This window comes from Carettochelys insculpta, chromosome 5, assembly GCF_033958435.1.
Source record: "Carettochelys insculpta isolate YL-2023 chromosome 5, ASM3395843v1, whole genome shotgun sequence".
In the NCBI taxonomy this organism is placed as follows: domain Eukaryota; kingdom Metazoa; phylum Chordata; order Testudines; family Carettochelyidae; genus Carettochelys; species Carettochelys insculpta.
In genome coordinates this window covers 69,581,778-69,597,709 of record NC_134141.1, presented here as the reverse complement: position 1 = coordinate 69,597,709, position 15,932 = coordinate 69,581,778, and the positions used below count along the sequence as shown (strand labels likewise).

The 15,932-nt window shown below is 40.8% G+C and overlaps 1 pseudogene; it reads right to left on the bottom strand.

The window, feature by feature from the left end:
• Positions 1-816: 816 nt before the first annotated feature.
• LOC142013929 (zinc finger BED domain-containing protein 5-like) lies at positions 817-15,228 on the bottom strand (annotated as a pseudogene).
• Positions 15,229-15,932: the final 704 nt, after the last annotated feature.

The window sequence follows — 15,932 nt, the reverse complement described above, 5'->3', positions numbered from 1 at the left end:
TGCACTCTGTCTAGAATCTGTCGACAGAACACCACCGTTTTCCCAGCAGAGTTAAGTCTTGACAGTTTGAGACACAGCACCTCTGTAGACAGATTCTGTTGACAGAAAAATAGTGTAGATGCTCCGGGGGGGGGCCTTCTGTCAACAGAGAGGGCTTCCAGTTCACCGAACAATTCAGTCTGCAGGGCTTCTGGTTGGCTGTTCTGTAGACAGAGGGCGGGGCAGTCTGGCTGCTCTCTGTCAACAGAGAGCATTGAGGGGGGACCCTGTATTAGGTGCGGACATGTTCTATAGACAGAGGTTCTGTCAGGCGATATCTGTTGACTGTGACTTCTGTTGACAGATCTCTGTAGCGTAGACAGAGTTAAAGAGCCTATTTAAAAACAAAGCCATTGGACACACTACGACTGTTTTCAAAACTAATTTGGCTACGGTACACTTTTGTGCTTGGAATATTTTGACGGAACACAGGCTGGTTGTGGAGGCAGGAGGGTTTCATACTGAAAAATTGTCATGATTAGAAGTTTTTTTAAAGACGTCCTATTTACAAAGAACAAAAACAAGAGAAAATCATCTGAATGAACAACTAACATCCTTTTGATAGAAAGATTTGCAACCCTATCATTAAATATAAAACTTATGTACGAACCTGAAACAACACATCAACATAACAGCTGGAAAAAGGATGGTTAGTGTAATTCTTTTGCACAAAAATAGAAAAGACTATATTGTTCAAAAAGGATTGTCCTTTCTTAAAAAACATTTTTATGAAAAAAAAGAAATAAATTAGGTATGGAAAATATTTAAATTTTGCTTTTATTTTTTTACATAAAACCACTGGGAAATAAGTAACATTTGATTTTTTTTTAAATGGGAAGAGTGTTTTTGCTTTTTTGAATTACAAATCTGCTTAATATTAGGAATAATTCTGGAGAGTCTAATCCTCATACCAGATGCAGCATCAGGTCTGTTCCTTTTTTTTGTTTTCATTGCAGTGTAATGTGAAAATCCACTTTCACATAGATAATGATGTAGAAAAGGGAAGGAGCACTCAGACTGCACCTTTTGCCACATTTGGTTACTTTGCAATTAGATTGCTCCAAAAACCATTTAGTGGAAGTTCATTAAACTTTTGTTTCAGTTGAGAGTCTAAAATCAAGTCAATCAGACTCTCATAATCTTGCACTGCTAAGCTGACTGGCTCAACTGTAATTGCAAATGGATTTGGAACCCAAGCATTATCTTTGTTTGTCTGGATGGAAATATTCTAAGGGAACAGAGCGCAAGTCACATAGGTGCTGTGCAATGACACTGCAAATATCCTCATAGACCATTTTAGAATTAATTTCAATCAATGTCGCTTAGTGCAGGGAAGTGGTGCATGTTCGTTCTTCTTCCGATGAGGTTCAAAATTCCAGTTTCCTTGACAATGACGAAGGTTTCTCCCTTACGGTAAAAAAAATTGCTGCATTCTTCCCTTGCAGCGGCAGAATCACTTAATTCTATTTTGAAAAATATCTGCAAGGTACGCAAGTCTCAGCCGCCATGAGGAACTTGTCAAATTTTCATACAGTCAAAACTGGAATCCAAGAAAACCAATAGTTCATCACAAAGCTCAAAAAGTCTTACAAGCACTTTGGCTCAGATAGTCACCTTGCCTCCATAGGTAGAAGTTCAGTGTGCTGACTACCCTTCTCTTCACACAAAATTTTAAATAGTCTGGACTGAAGTGGTTGAGCTTTAATATAATTAATATTTTGTATTGCCTCAAACCACCAACTTTTCAGAGTTTTTTTTTTAAACGCAGTGTTTGTCTGTGTAGAACAGAATGACTGCAAGTGTTTTCTGTGGGCACACTTTTGATCTGTGTTACAGCTCCACTAGGTGACCATCCATCTTGTTTTGGATGGGACAGCCCCGTATTACAGACACAACCCTGGCATCCCAATTTATTTTGCCAAAGGTGCTAATTGCCCCATACTGCACCTTTCTTCTGCAGCTGAGGGAGCCAGGAGCTGGACTAACACAGCCTCTGCCCAGCTTCCTGAAGGTAGGGGAGCCAGATCAACACAGCTGCTACTCAAACTTCCTGCAGCTGGGGGAGCCAGGAGCTGGATTGGTGTACTTGACACCCATCACTCTGCAGCTGGGGAACTTCACTGGGTGGGGTGGCAGCCCCAGTCCCAAACACCCCAAGTCATGGGGCAGCTGAAAGCCCCAGCTGCCCCCACAGCAGGGGAGCATCTCCTTTGCCCAGCAGGATGGCAGCCCTCCCCCCGCCCGCCCCCAGGGTAGTCATCATCTGACATAGGGTGACCATCTGTCCTCTTTTGGCCAGGATGGTGTCATTCTACCTGTCCCATATTTGGCTGGGGGAGATACGGTCACCCTAGCTCTCACCATTTTCCTGAGCATTGCTCTGGCACCATCACTACACACAAACACATTTTTCTCAACTAATTTCATGTTTTTTTCATATAGTTAATGCAGCTGAATACTTCTTCACCAGTCATGTTGCTTTGCAAAGATTCACATTAGAATAAGTCCTCTTCAACAGAGTTATCAAACCTGTAATGGACAAACAGAAGCAGTACAGCAAGCCCTGACATGTCAGTATACTCATCCAGCTGCAGTGAATATCCATCAGATTTTCAGTTGGCAAACTAGCTCTGTGTCAGCAGCAAGATTGTTAATACCACTTGCAACACTATTGTTTTACAGCTGTACTGCATCAATTTTTTACTGCACTTCTCACTAAACATGCACATTGTAATATTTCTTGTGCAAGGCTGATGACTGTTTCTCCAATTGTATGTGCTTCTCCAGTGAGTGCTGTACCGTAACTTACTGTGTAAGATGCCTCTGATGCACTTTTGTTGTCTGTTTTAGTAATTTGAAGCATTGAGGGTTTACAATTGTCAAGTGAGTCAAGATGTCACTTGAAAAAGCTTACATCTTTGCCTTTGTATGCAGCATGGCTAGTTTCTAAATGTCTTTGAAGTTTAGCAGGGACTAGAGAACTGTTGGATAGTATTTTGTGGTGCACTATGCACCGTGCCTCAGGAGCATCTTTATTTCCAATGCATGTAAACCTGAAAGGCAATATCTTTCATTTCTGTACCTTACCACCTGCTGCTAATGAGGTGGACTTTCGCAGGAATTGTTTGACGATGGATAGCTCACTTCCTGATTTTCCAGCAGCTAGAGCCTGGGATTGTCCATGCTCACTTTGAAGTGTCCTGATATTTTGCTTTTTTTGTTTCAGCCACATTTGGAGTTCAAGAAGAAACTGCTTTTTGGTTCAAAGTTCCTTCTTTCAGCCACAGATCTACGTGAGGAGTTGATATTTGAAAAACCTGATTTTTCCTCACAACAGTATTGATATAAGACAAACAAAGTAAAATATACACGTTCAAAAGGCAAGCACCATTAGCACACTTGTGGGCCTGAGGCCTGTGTCAATGTCATGTGACCTCCTCCAATGCACAGCACATACTCACCATGGATCATCACATGACTTCTGTGAATATATGGGGAAACAAGGCACATTTAATTAATGGGCATGCCCAACTGGGGATGCAGGCCATGGTCTGCTGGGGCTGGCTGCCACAGAGCTTGGTGTCCCCAGTGGAGCCAGTTGCTGTTAGCTGTTTTCCCAGTCGGGGTTGGCAGCCACTGACCCAGCAGCTGCAGAGCTGGGGTCCTGGCTGGGCAAGCCAGCAGCTGTGTACCCAGCAGCCCCGGAGCCAGCATCCCTGCCGGAGCCGGCATCCTGGCCAGGGCCAGCAGCAGTGGGACTGACAGCCACAGACCTGGTGTCCCAGCCACAGCCAACTGTTATGGGCTAGTTTCCCAGGTAGGGCTGGCTGCCAAGGAGCTGGTGCCTCTGCCAGGGTTGGTAGCCATGTAGCTGGCATCCCTTCTGGGGCTGGCAGCAGCAGAGTGTCCCCCAAAGGGCCCACCTCAGAGCACCTGATCATGTCCCACAGTTTGGGAAACGCAGCGCTATAGCTTATTTCAAAATAGGCACTATTCCTTGCGCACTGAGGTTTACCAATTTCAAAATAATGGCTGGTATTTTGAAGTAGCTTTGTTGTGTAAATATACTCTTAATAGAGTAATGTCTGGACAATAGCAGGATTTGAAGGGCAACAAATTACTTTGGCAGTAACATTTTGGATTAGCTAGAAAGGGGATGAGGTAGATATCATGAAGATCAGACAAGAGGGCATTGAAATTAAAGATTTCAAAATGTTAGCTTTTGGGAGTATTGTAACAGAAGATTCTTTAGCTAAGAGAAAGATTTAAAAATAGCCACAGCTTGCAAGCACAGGTGTCAACATGCATGGTGTTGTCAACGGCAATGGAAAACAGATATGGGGAGTTTGAGAAGAAAAAAATAGGAGCTTTATTTAAAACACTACATTGGCAGAAATCAGTAGCTGTAAAAGTCAGAAATGTCGACTAACAGGGAAATACATAATGTATTACATTTATAAAAATCTAGCACCATCTATCTGTAATAAATATAGTAGATGGAGCAGCACACAGATATATAGACATCTCACTTTGTATTGATATATTTTCTATTAAACAAATGTACAGTGAATTATTCAAGAACCTATTTTTATGCTGTCAAATGAAATGCATTTCTTTATAATTCCATATTTATACACACACAGTTTCAATAGGACTGCTAAAATAAGCATATGACAGATCTCATTAATAAAAGCCTACTAAACTAGCAGCACTGTCCACTGTACTGAAGAATCTGTGAATGTTTTCTTTGTTAGGTTCTCTGAGTTTAACTTTGACAAAAATAGATTTCCTTTAAAGACATTATTAATGCTTGTGTACTATGTATGTACTATGTAGTACTATATGTACTAGTTTGAAAGCACTGGACAATTCTGCCTTAAGTAATCCTTCCCTCAAGTCTCCCAGTCTCTCTCTCTCCCAACTGTCCTTTCTGTCATCATCATATACGTATGACTTTGTGTGTTCTTTAGTGAAGGGGTCCACACCACGGCTTTTTCTGAACCCTTCCTCACCTCTGGAATTTGGAAGTTCAAATCAACCAGGCCCCAAATCTGGCTTTGGTTTTGCAAAAACAAACTCAATGCAAAAGCACTTAGCTACCCCTACTGCATCCATGGGATTATCTTACTCTGGACTAATTTTCCTTTCTAGTGCCTTAAGCAACGCCCCTGTTTCTCCTTCACTTCCTTCATTAAAACTCACTTTTATGCAGCTTTGCTGCAATGTCGTCTTCAACTTTGAGTCTCTTTGTATTTGTATGGTATGGACAGACTATAAGGGAAAAAGCTTCTTGGAGCAGGAAGCCTTGCTTACATCTGTATGCACTGCGTACACTTGAGACTATCACCATAGCATCCACAGAACATTCAATTAGCATACTTCAGTAGAATTATGGGAGGACCTGCCTTTGGAGGCCATTGTAAATAGAAACTGGAATTTAATTTGCAAGGGATGGAGTCTCTTCTTTCAAAAGAGAACTAATTTATTGTCTTGAACAGCCTCTTAGTAGTAAGTGAATGTTAGCAGCACTAATTTTTGCCCTTGCAAGCCTATTGATTTCAGTGGGATTGTGTGCAACGTAAGGCAGCACAGAAATTAGACCAGGAGCATATGCAAATAGTGCAACACATTTTAAAAAAAGCAGAAGACAACATGGATAAAAGCCATGTAAACTGGTCCTATATCTGTCATGCTCAAGTTAAAAACAGTAATGTGGTACATTTTCAGTATTTGTCTATCTGTTTATAGGCATAGTTCTAACAAGGGGAGTTCTATTTTGCCAAATCCACACAGCACTGAAAGTTTGCCCTTTAACAGCAGCATCCTGTTAGCCAGAAACAACTGCAAACATCAGTAATTCAAATCTCAAGTCATTTGGAATACTGAAAACTTCAGATACACCGTAAAGATGTTAGCAGGAGTAGTTCAGCTTTGAATAAGGATAATGCAGTTGTGGCTTATCTTTTTTAAAAAAATGGATAAAGAGATCCCCAATAGAAAATGTATTTGTAAATAAAAAATTGTTTTAAAGTTCACTGCTTGCTTGACTGTGAATGTCTTCATATAAGCATGTATTCAGAAAATTCTGGTTGGCTGAAGTTTCAGACTTCCATATTAAATAAGAATTCTATCAAGTTTCCAAAAATGGCACAGTTAATCAGTATCCTTAAAATTATTAGCAGCTTAATCAAATTTATGATATAACTTCAAGGAATCTGTCAGTATCTATCAGGTTATGCAGAGCACCAGCCCAAAAGCAGTAGTTCATGTAATGTTTAATTAACAATATGTGGCTATTAGCTGTCTTAGTTTTCTGTATTCAAATATCAAGCTCCTACCCTTCAGGATGTCCTGCTCCACCCAGAGTACAAGGGTTTAAGTCAAGTGTCAGTTTTATGTATGGTGTAGTGATTAGTGCTAAGTCTAGGCTAACACCAACTTAAATATCTGCTTAAATGTCTTATTACAGTATAAGTATCAGCATTTTTAAAGCTCTGGATGAGTTGAATGATACAAATTATCCCAGTACAGGGCAGGTCTGCATGAATACCTTTTTATCTATTCTGGTCCCATCTTTGATTATTCACGGTTAACTCCGCATCTGTCCTCTCTCTCTCTCTCCCTGGTACTAATGCCTGCCTTTGTTCAAACCTCCTATGCTGAACACTTCTAAAAGGAAACTCTCTCAAAGTAGCGAAGCATTTCATTTAGCTACTTATCCTCCACTGATATTTAGTGGGAGTTGCAGAGATAAAACCCTACACAGCTCTCTCAAAAATTAGGCAGAAGGCAAAGTTCTTTCCCCAAGCACGAACACATACTCAGTCATGCCTTCATTCCTGCTATGCTCATCTCTTATTTGCCTCGGATGCCACAAACCTTGGAGTCAAGCATGAACCTCAGCTAATCTTTCACGGTAATATCTTCAAGACCTTTCACAGCTGCACTGCTGTCTTCCCAACTCACCATCTATCCTCATCCACTCTTCTGCTTAGTCGTCTTAATATGAATTGCTTCAACTATCTCCTTGCCGTTCTAATGGCTGAATAATTAGACCCCATCATACAACAGTTCACATTTTAATCACAAATATACGACTGCTGTAAAATTATTCAAGTATTCTCAAATGAATATATTTCAGTATTTACTTGATTTCAAGCCCTTGCAGAACCTATCAGCTCCCTACTGCCTGGATTTGCAACTTCTGTTTAGGCACTTTAAGGTTACACACAATTCTATCCTCTCCACTACTACTGTCAGGGATTCTTGCCTTTTTACCACCTTCTATAAAACTGCTTTTGCATCAACCGATTCTTCAGATTCGCTTTGAGACTTTGACTATTGATAGCCTCCAATCTCATTTTTACCCTCCATGTACAAGATCTATGCAGTCTGTGTGTCTTACTATTAGTTTTATATTGCTGAAGACACACTCCCTTTTCTTAGAGCAAACAGGCTGTTCAAGAGGAGAGTGTTGGGGATCCAAGATCATTGTGTATGTGAGGGCTGCTCCACAGATGAACCTATCTTCCTGCAAAACCTCTGACATTGAAAAACAAGGTGTTCTTTTACTCAGTGCATGACAAGTCAATATTTATGTATTTATTTCTAATTTACAGGCACTGGCAGGGCAGGAACTCCTCAGAACTATTGAAGAGTCATCAAAATTATTTCTGGATCTGTGCAACTGTGTTATCTATTCATTCTAGCAGCAATTCCCCAACACCTGTTAATGATTGTTCAGAATAGTTGAATTCATGAGCATGTTCCAATTATGAATCACACGTTATAGATCAGTGTTTCTCAACCATGGGTACAGGAACACTTGCGGGCACACTGAGGTCTTCCAGGGGGTACATCAACTCATCTGGATATTTGCCTAGATTTGCAACAGGCTGCATAAAACACACTAGTGAAGTCAGTACAGTCTAAAAGTTCATTCAGACCATGACTTGTTTCTACTGCTTCGTATGATTTATGCTGAAATTTAAGTACAATATTTCTATTCCAATTCATTTATTTGCTAATAAGATGGCAGAAAGTCAGCAAGTTTTCAGTAGGAGTCTGATATATTTACATGTAAGTAGATTTTTAAGTGAGGTATAAGGAAAAAGGTCCTAACCGTCAGGGCGGTCAAACAGTGGAATAAATTGCCAAGGGAGGTTGTGGACTCTCCATCACTGGAGATATTTAAGAACAGGTTAGATAGATGTCTATCATGGATGGTTTAGATAGTACTTGGTCCTGCCATTGGGGCAGGGGGCTGGACTCGGTGGCCTCTTGAGGTCCCTTCCAGTCCTAGTGTTCTATGATTCTATGATTCTGTAACTTGGTGGTATGAAAAAAAAATGTAGCTTCTGAAAAAAGGGTACAGTAACTGGAAAGACTGAATGGCATTTATATTAAAACTTTAGATTACATTAGGACCATGTTTCTCAACCAGTGGTATGCGTACCCTTAATTCTGGGGATACTTTCTCTTAAAAAGGGTGTACTTAAAGAAAATTGAGAAACACTGTTATAGATGGATATAAGAACAAATAAAAGTAGTGGATGCTTATAAACCCTACATCAATTGATTAACCTTTTTTAAAAAAAATCTATTAACCTTTTTGAGTTATAAATACACCCATAGTAGAAACTGTGTTCACCCCATTCTTGTTAGTCTTTTTCAGTATCATGCTGCAGCTTCCCTTTCTCTGAGCAGAAGGGTACATTTTTTTCCACACTGCCCCCACCCCAGATTTTGTTGCTCTTGCCCAACTCATGACCCAGTATTAGCCCTTTGGAAAATTTGCCCTCAGCAGTGTAATTCAAAAAAGATTATAATACTGTCTCTGCACACAAGCCAGTCCTATAGTTGTACCAGGAGTCCTCAAACAAGACTGGGATGCCATCGTGCTAACCACAGTCTGTACACATAGGTAAGAGACAGTCTGCCCCATAGAGTTTAAAACCTGTACAGGTATTTTATAAAAACATTTATATGCAGAACTGAAGTTACAATCCACCTTAAGCTTAGAACAACAAGAGGAACTTGTCTTTAAAGCACTGGACCAACAGTCAGGAGATTTCTGTTTACTTCCTGGCTTTGCTATACCCTGTGTCATCCATCTCTGCCTCAATTTCCCCATCAATTAAATCAGACCAAAGGGTGGGAGAAAGGAAGAAAGCATGCTCGCTCACTCACTACTTCATTCCTGCCATGCTTGAACTTTTACTTGCCTCGTACACCACAAAACCTGGAGTCAAGCTTGAACCTCAGCTACCATTTTACCATACCATCTCCAAGACCTTTCACATCTGCACTTCTGCCTTCCCAATTAATCATCTATCCTCAACTGTACTCTCACATTTAGTAGTCAGGCTGATTACTGCAACTCTCTCCTTAAGTGCATTAAGTGGTCCATGACTTCAATCTCATTAACTGTCGTGCACACTTAGTGAAAGAGAGAAGGAATAATAGTGCAGTGATTGCAGGTAATCAGAATGCAGGAAACAGCTTGTCCTTTACTGAAGAGGTTTTGGAGGTTCAGATGGAGTGCGTATGTAGAACAGCTTGCTAAGTATTAGTAGGGCATATGAAAGGCCTACCACGTTTTCCAATAAATGGCATTTTCTACAAAAAAGTGGGGTACCATTAATGTAAGTTCTGTGATAATTGCATAATAACTAAGCTTTTGTTAAATATTCAAATTCATTTTGTTTCAATGTTGCATTACATTGTGATCTTATTGCAAATTGACACAACAGAAACATGAATTTTTAGTGTGATGACTTTGACCCCCCCCAACAAAGAAAAAAAGCTGCTAGAAGTAGGAAGCGCTTCTGCACAGGGACATAAAATACATTTTCACAGCATGAAAACTGTCACTGTGTACCTAGAACATACCTGTTAGTCACAGATCCTTGGTGTTAAAGAAGACAGAACCTAGGCCACTATCAAAACTATCTGAAATCACTTGCCTTCAACAATTTTCTAGTGTGAGATGTAAAAATAATAAAATGTATTTATTTCTTCTTTGTGCTAATCTATATAAATACATGCAAAATATTCATGAATACAGAACACTTTGCATCATTTTAAAAAATAGTCATAAAATAAATGCCAACAGATGTTGTAAATCATGTTTCCTCAGTGAAATGAAGGCTCTACCATATCCAAACTGAGCCATAAAATGGCACCATCAGCAAGTGTTATTTGTTTACCAAAAGTACATTTTGAAAATTTAGCATGTAGATAAAATGCGGGAACTTGCTGCGAAACTTGAAGTACAATTTATTAGGCTTAGTATTTCCCCAGCCAAATACTGGAAAGGAAACTATGTTTTTAGATGTCTGGTTTCACCCACACAGCAAGCTCAATATCAGAATGAACAGAATATGTAAGCTAGTATGTCAAATTTCCCTTATACTGCAAAATATATTCATAATGTGAAATGAACTGCAATGACCTGCTTTCTGTCACTGTGCTCTACATTTACATTACATTAACATACTACTTATAGTCAATGGTAGCATGGAAAGCTCAAACAGTAACTGATTAAGTAAAAGCAGAGAAAATGTAAAAAAAATTTAGGACTATTCATTTATTCCACTCTGAGTAGATTAAAAAGAAACAGAAAAATAAATAAGAGGTGGATGAGTCTCTCTATCTTTATTGTTGGCTGTTTTTTAATTTGTTACTTCTATCCTTTGTCTATACAGATACATTTACATAAAGATACTACAACCATATATTTATGAGGTCACTTTTAAATGAGAAACACACAATAATGAACAGCCAAGAACTTGTTTGTGTCTATGCGTGTGTGCGCAAAAACCTCAAGAAAAATTTGCAAAAGGGAGAAAACACCAACTTGTAAAAGAGTGGTTCGCAGCAAAGTTTTCAAATGTTATGGCCAGGACTGTCACTTTTAATGCCTATCCTCCATTAGCAGGGATGCCAATAGAATATGCCACAGGAGGCCTCAATGACATTTTTGTTCCCTCAGTGCCGAGGCATTCCAGACATCCTGAGATGAGAATGTCAGGGTGGCCACAGCTAGACCTTTATATACTTTTTAGCATAAGCTTCTCTCTGCATTGGTCCTATTCTTAAAGTTAATGAGAAGGGGACTTGTCTCACTGTTTTTGAGCAGTCTGCTGTGGCTATAAGCACTGACTAGCACCTGGAATCCTGGTTGTGCAATTCTGTGGAACAGTCAATTATCGTTACTGAATACTTGCTCAAGGCAAGCCACACACTAGTCCTATGTTAGCTAATTACAAACATATTTGGAATAAAACATTTAAAAAATGAGGCAATTATGTTCTACCTGTATTCTCAAGATGATAGAGCCCATCAGCCTGAACAGTGCACAGACCATTTCTCAGACCTAAGAGAGGTCCCACATATGGGTGACATCCAAGGAAAAGTCAAGGAATTTTAAATTGTGTAGGTGAATGATCATGTGGTGAAAACGTCCATTCAGACAAGTTAAGCACAGGAAGTGTCTCTTCTGGATTTCTTTCAGTGAGGAGGTTTAAAATCTTCTCCATGAAGATATTTTGTATGTGGGCAGAGTTCTCTCTATTTGACAGAACAAATGCAAGGAACAGAGATGTTGGGAAAATGTTCATCTGAACTCCATGGTGTCTTGGGGAGGGGCTGACCATTGCAGGACCCCCCACGGCCCTCTGAGGAATGGGCTAGCAGGCTAGGGGTGGTGTCCAGGCACAGAAGTTCCCCTCACGGGCAGAGGGTGAGCCTGTTGCAGCCTGGTTCTTCCCGCCCCCGCCCCCAACATGCATGCAGCCTGCAGTGCTGTCCACAGGAGCTGGAACTGACTGTCACCTGCAGGCTTGCCCACGCACTGGGGACACACTCCTTGATGGGGCATCTAGAGTCAGGCCATTGCCCATGTGATTGGCCCACCCTGGACCATGGCAGGGGTGCCCCCCACTCCAATGCCCTAGGATTTGCGACACATTGGGCACATAGTGGAGGGTCCCTCGAAGAAGTGCAGGTATGCCTGAGTGGAGGTGGTGCAGCTCAAGGAGCCCGTGGGCACCACTATCACAAGGGTCCCTTCCATGGAGTCACCCTTAGATGGGAGCCTCTGACTCTGGCTCCAGTGCACTGGCCTAGCTAGAGTCCAGGCTGGTTCCCATCTGGATTTGGTTCCTCCTCTGTTGCAGTGGTCAGGGGGGCAGTTCCCTTGGCTACTGTGTCAAGGACAGCCAGGGCGTGGAGCTGTGCTCACCAGTGAGGAAGCCATGCAACTCCCTACTGAAGAGGTGGGTGGCTCCAAGGCCCAGACGGGGTGGCCTTGGGCAGAGGCCAGTGGCCAGCCGGCCATACAGAGGGGTGTTCTGCCTCTTGCCCATTTTGGTCCTGAGGACATCCTCCTACCAGAGACCCAGCAGGTCCCTCAGTTCTGGCTCCAACCATAAGGGTTCCCTCCAATGGGGGCTCCTGGGACCCCTCTTCTGACTTCCTGGAGGTTGCGCAGTGGCTGGCTGGCTTCCATGGGATGCATCTCAGCTGTAGAGGGTGGCCATGAGGGCATGGTGCTGCTCAAGGTCTGTCCTCACTGTCTCCATGCTCTCAGCTTCCTGCCACGGGGTCTCCCAGGGCTCCCTGATGAGGATGACGACAGGCTTTTGTTTTTCTTTTGCAGTTTTCCATCCTATATTAAAATAATTGTGATTCTAGACCTTCAAATAGCTACATTATATGTAAGACATCATTCATGACTAATTATTTCAAGTTCTGCAGAAGATGGTTAAAGCTGACTATTATAGATCATACCTAACAAAAGCACTGACTACAGCAGGCTGCACGTTTTAGATGTAATGAAAGCTGAAAAAAATTGTTTGCCAAACAAAACAAAACCCTGAAGTCACCTCAACATCTTTGTCAACTGACGTACTGGGAAACTGGGAAAAAAGAAAAAAAAAAGTCAGTTGAGTTCAAATATCTTATTAGCTGCATATTCTATGGGTTGGGGGAACACCACCACATGCACATGTAAAAAAGTTCGTATGCGCCTTTTGTAGGAGCACAACAAGAACACAACAGAAGACAGGGCAATTCTATGTACATTTGACCCTTTTTTGTGCACCATTTGACAGAAGAAATATGTAATTATTTTTCCCTGTATAATTAAGGCCTTTGGTTACAAAGATGAAGTATCTGAATTATTCTTCTTGAGAGTACTGAATCTTGCCCTTTTGTATTTTGTACTTTCATAGCCTATTAGCCTGGTTTAATTTCCAAGTCACTAAATTGTGGGGAACGTGGTATTGGCCAACTGAAAAAATCTAACATTTATGGCCTTTCAGTTTTTTGAAGGTGAATAGCTCATATTATATTGCACATTACATTCTGCTAGGCCATGCTACTATGTTCACGTATACCCAAGAAGGAATGCGGCTTTTCAGGCTGAAGATTATTAAAAATAAAAAAAAAAAATATTGATTACCACTGCCACAAGAGCTGCAGCTCTAATATTCCCATCTAGCCACAGCAAAAGGAGGCCTGACCCACATTTCCTCCCACCAAATCAAGAATCTACTTTGAGACTCAAAAAGTTATGCAAACAGCTTGGGGAAGAGTGGAACCTTGCAGACCATCCTACTGAAGAAGCAGTTGTTATGATATGTAAGCAGCTGTTCTTTCTTCTTAGAGAAGAAGTGTCTCAATGGGTTCCCCTCTCTGCGATTCAAAACAAATTCCTAAATTCAACAGGAGTAAGATAGTCAGTGGAGGGGAGTAATGACAAAAATCAATTGAACAATGATTGCAGAACTGTCCTGCTGAATTGAGCTCCCCTAAGTGTTACATCAGTATAGGTGAGGATACTCAAGCTGTAATCAACCTCCCGCTCCCTGCACAGCAAAACTAGGGTGGAAATTCTTCTGACTGCCATAAGAGCCACTGCAGGTGCAAGCCAAGAGTAGTACAGTCACACATTTTCATAAATTTGGCATTACATATTAAACAGGAAAACTTAGCAGAAGTACAAGCCAATTTACATTTTTAATTAGGCAAGGGTGCTATCTAATTACACCTTCATTTCTCTGTTCACACGTACCAGTAACAAAAAGCACCTGCAGCTCACATGAGAGGTGAAGCTAGGTACCAAATGCTCCACAGTGATGCACCCTATAGCTTTTTTTTTTTTTTTTACATTGGCCTCTGGTATTTAAAGTATTAATGAGCAGCTTGACTCCAAATCAGTAGTAGTCTTCAAAGCCCCTATTAATTTAGCAAATTAATACGGCATTTTCTCACAAAGCCCTTTACGCACTGCCACAACCCACTGTAGTTCCTAATTTTGTAGCACTTTAATCATTGCAGCATCTCACCTGAATGTGTTCTGGGTTCACATTGCAAAGTGATGCTGCATTGCTGAGGCATCGTAAGGAGCAGTAGCCTTTTATAACTACACATCTGAAAGGCAGTGACATACTCATGTACACTTTTTTTTCCAAGTAAGTTGATAAGGTTATTTTACAGTATTTGTTGCTTCCAAGTTCTTGCATTGTTACCTGCAATTACAAAAGTCATTAGAGAAAGTATTTTCATGACGGTTAGGCATGCACCTCTTGATGGCTTGAGTGCTCTCAGTGGCTTTGCCATCTGTTAAAATGCAGTCCAAATCTCCTAAAAATGCAGGATGTTTCCCCACCCCCAAAAAGAAGGAACAAAAACCTATAAGTGTGTTCCCTCCACAGATCCCAGCTTCAATTATAGAGTTTTTGTCTTCACTGCATCTTGACTTTTCAAAGGTGTTGGGGAGGAGACAGGCTCTGCAGCATGTCTTGAATGCCAAAAGTTAATTTCCCCCCATTTGAGAAATTATGTTCATCTGGGTCACAGTGTAAGAACAAAAAGTACTTGGGGCTGTGTGCTATGCGTGGTTTTGCAGCAGAGTTGAGTGCACTGGAATCGGAGAAAAGAAGAGGAAGTTGTGCCAGATGGCTTCTGCCAGAGACAGTAGGCCTGTACAGATGAGGAAATGGGCTCTTGTTGCTATCTGCCTTAGAGCAGCTAGAAGAGCACAAAGGGACAGCAGATGTCTTTTGAGAAGCTGCATTTTACCAGAGCTTCTAAAGCACATTTGCAGCAAGGTAGATCTGGGGTGTTTTTCAGCTCCTGGAGCTTCAGGCCACACCGAGCTGACCTTTCTTCCTCTTCTTCCATGCTAAGGTGGGGAAACATAGCCTTATCAATGAGCTAATTTCAATTTCATTTTACCCTGTTTATAATGTGATGCAAATTTTCACAATATGATAACATCATTTGTATAAACTGAATTTTTACAGAAAAGTTTATAATTAGAGCTTGATTATTCATGTTACCTGTTTTTTTCTTCAATAAAAGTCCATCTAAAGATCACACCTTAGAAATTAGAATAAGCAACTGGGAGTGAAAGTCAGGGTAACTGGATATTTTGTTTGACACTGATTCAGACAAGTCACATAACTAAACAAAATTCATGCATGATTTATTTATGAGGAAAAATATCCACATTCGTTTCAAGCTGCATGGATTTATGAACTGAATAAATTTTAAAAATTCTCCTCACTCATCAGCTGCACCACATACTGATGAACGTACTGGCAAGTTCTTAACATGCAAATAATTGTCATGCTGAAAGATTGAGATATATATTTGTAAAAGGAATAACTATCTAAGATGGTGGTAAACTTGGGTGGGATACACAGACATCAGAATGTCACCAACTATGAAGAAGTTTTTCACGGTATGATGTATTTCATCTCTTATTACATGGCAGTGGTGAAATACTAACTCCTATTAAAGAATGCCCTAAAAGAAGACCCTATTTTCTTACAACCTCAGACTTTGATAAGTTCAAAACCCAGCTGCCAATCTAATCTTATAAT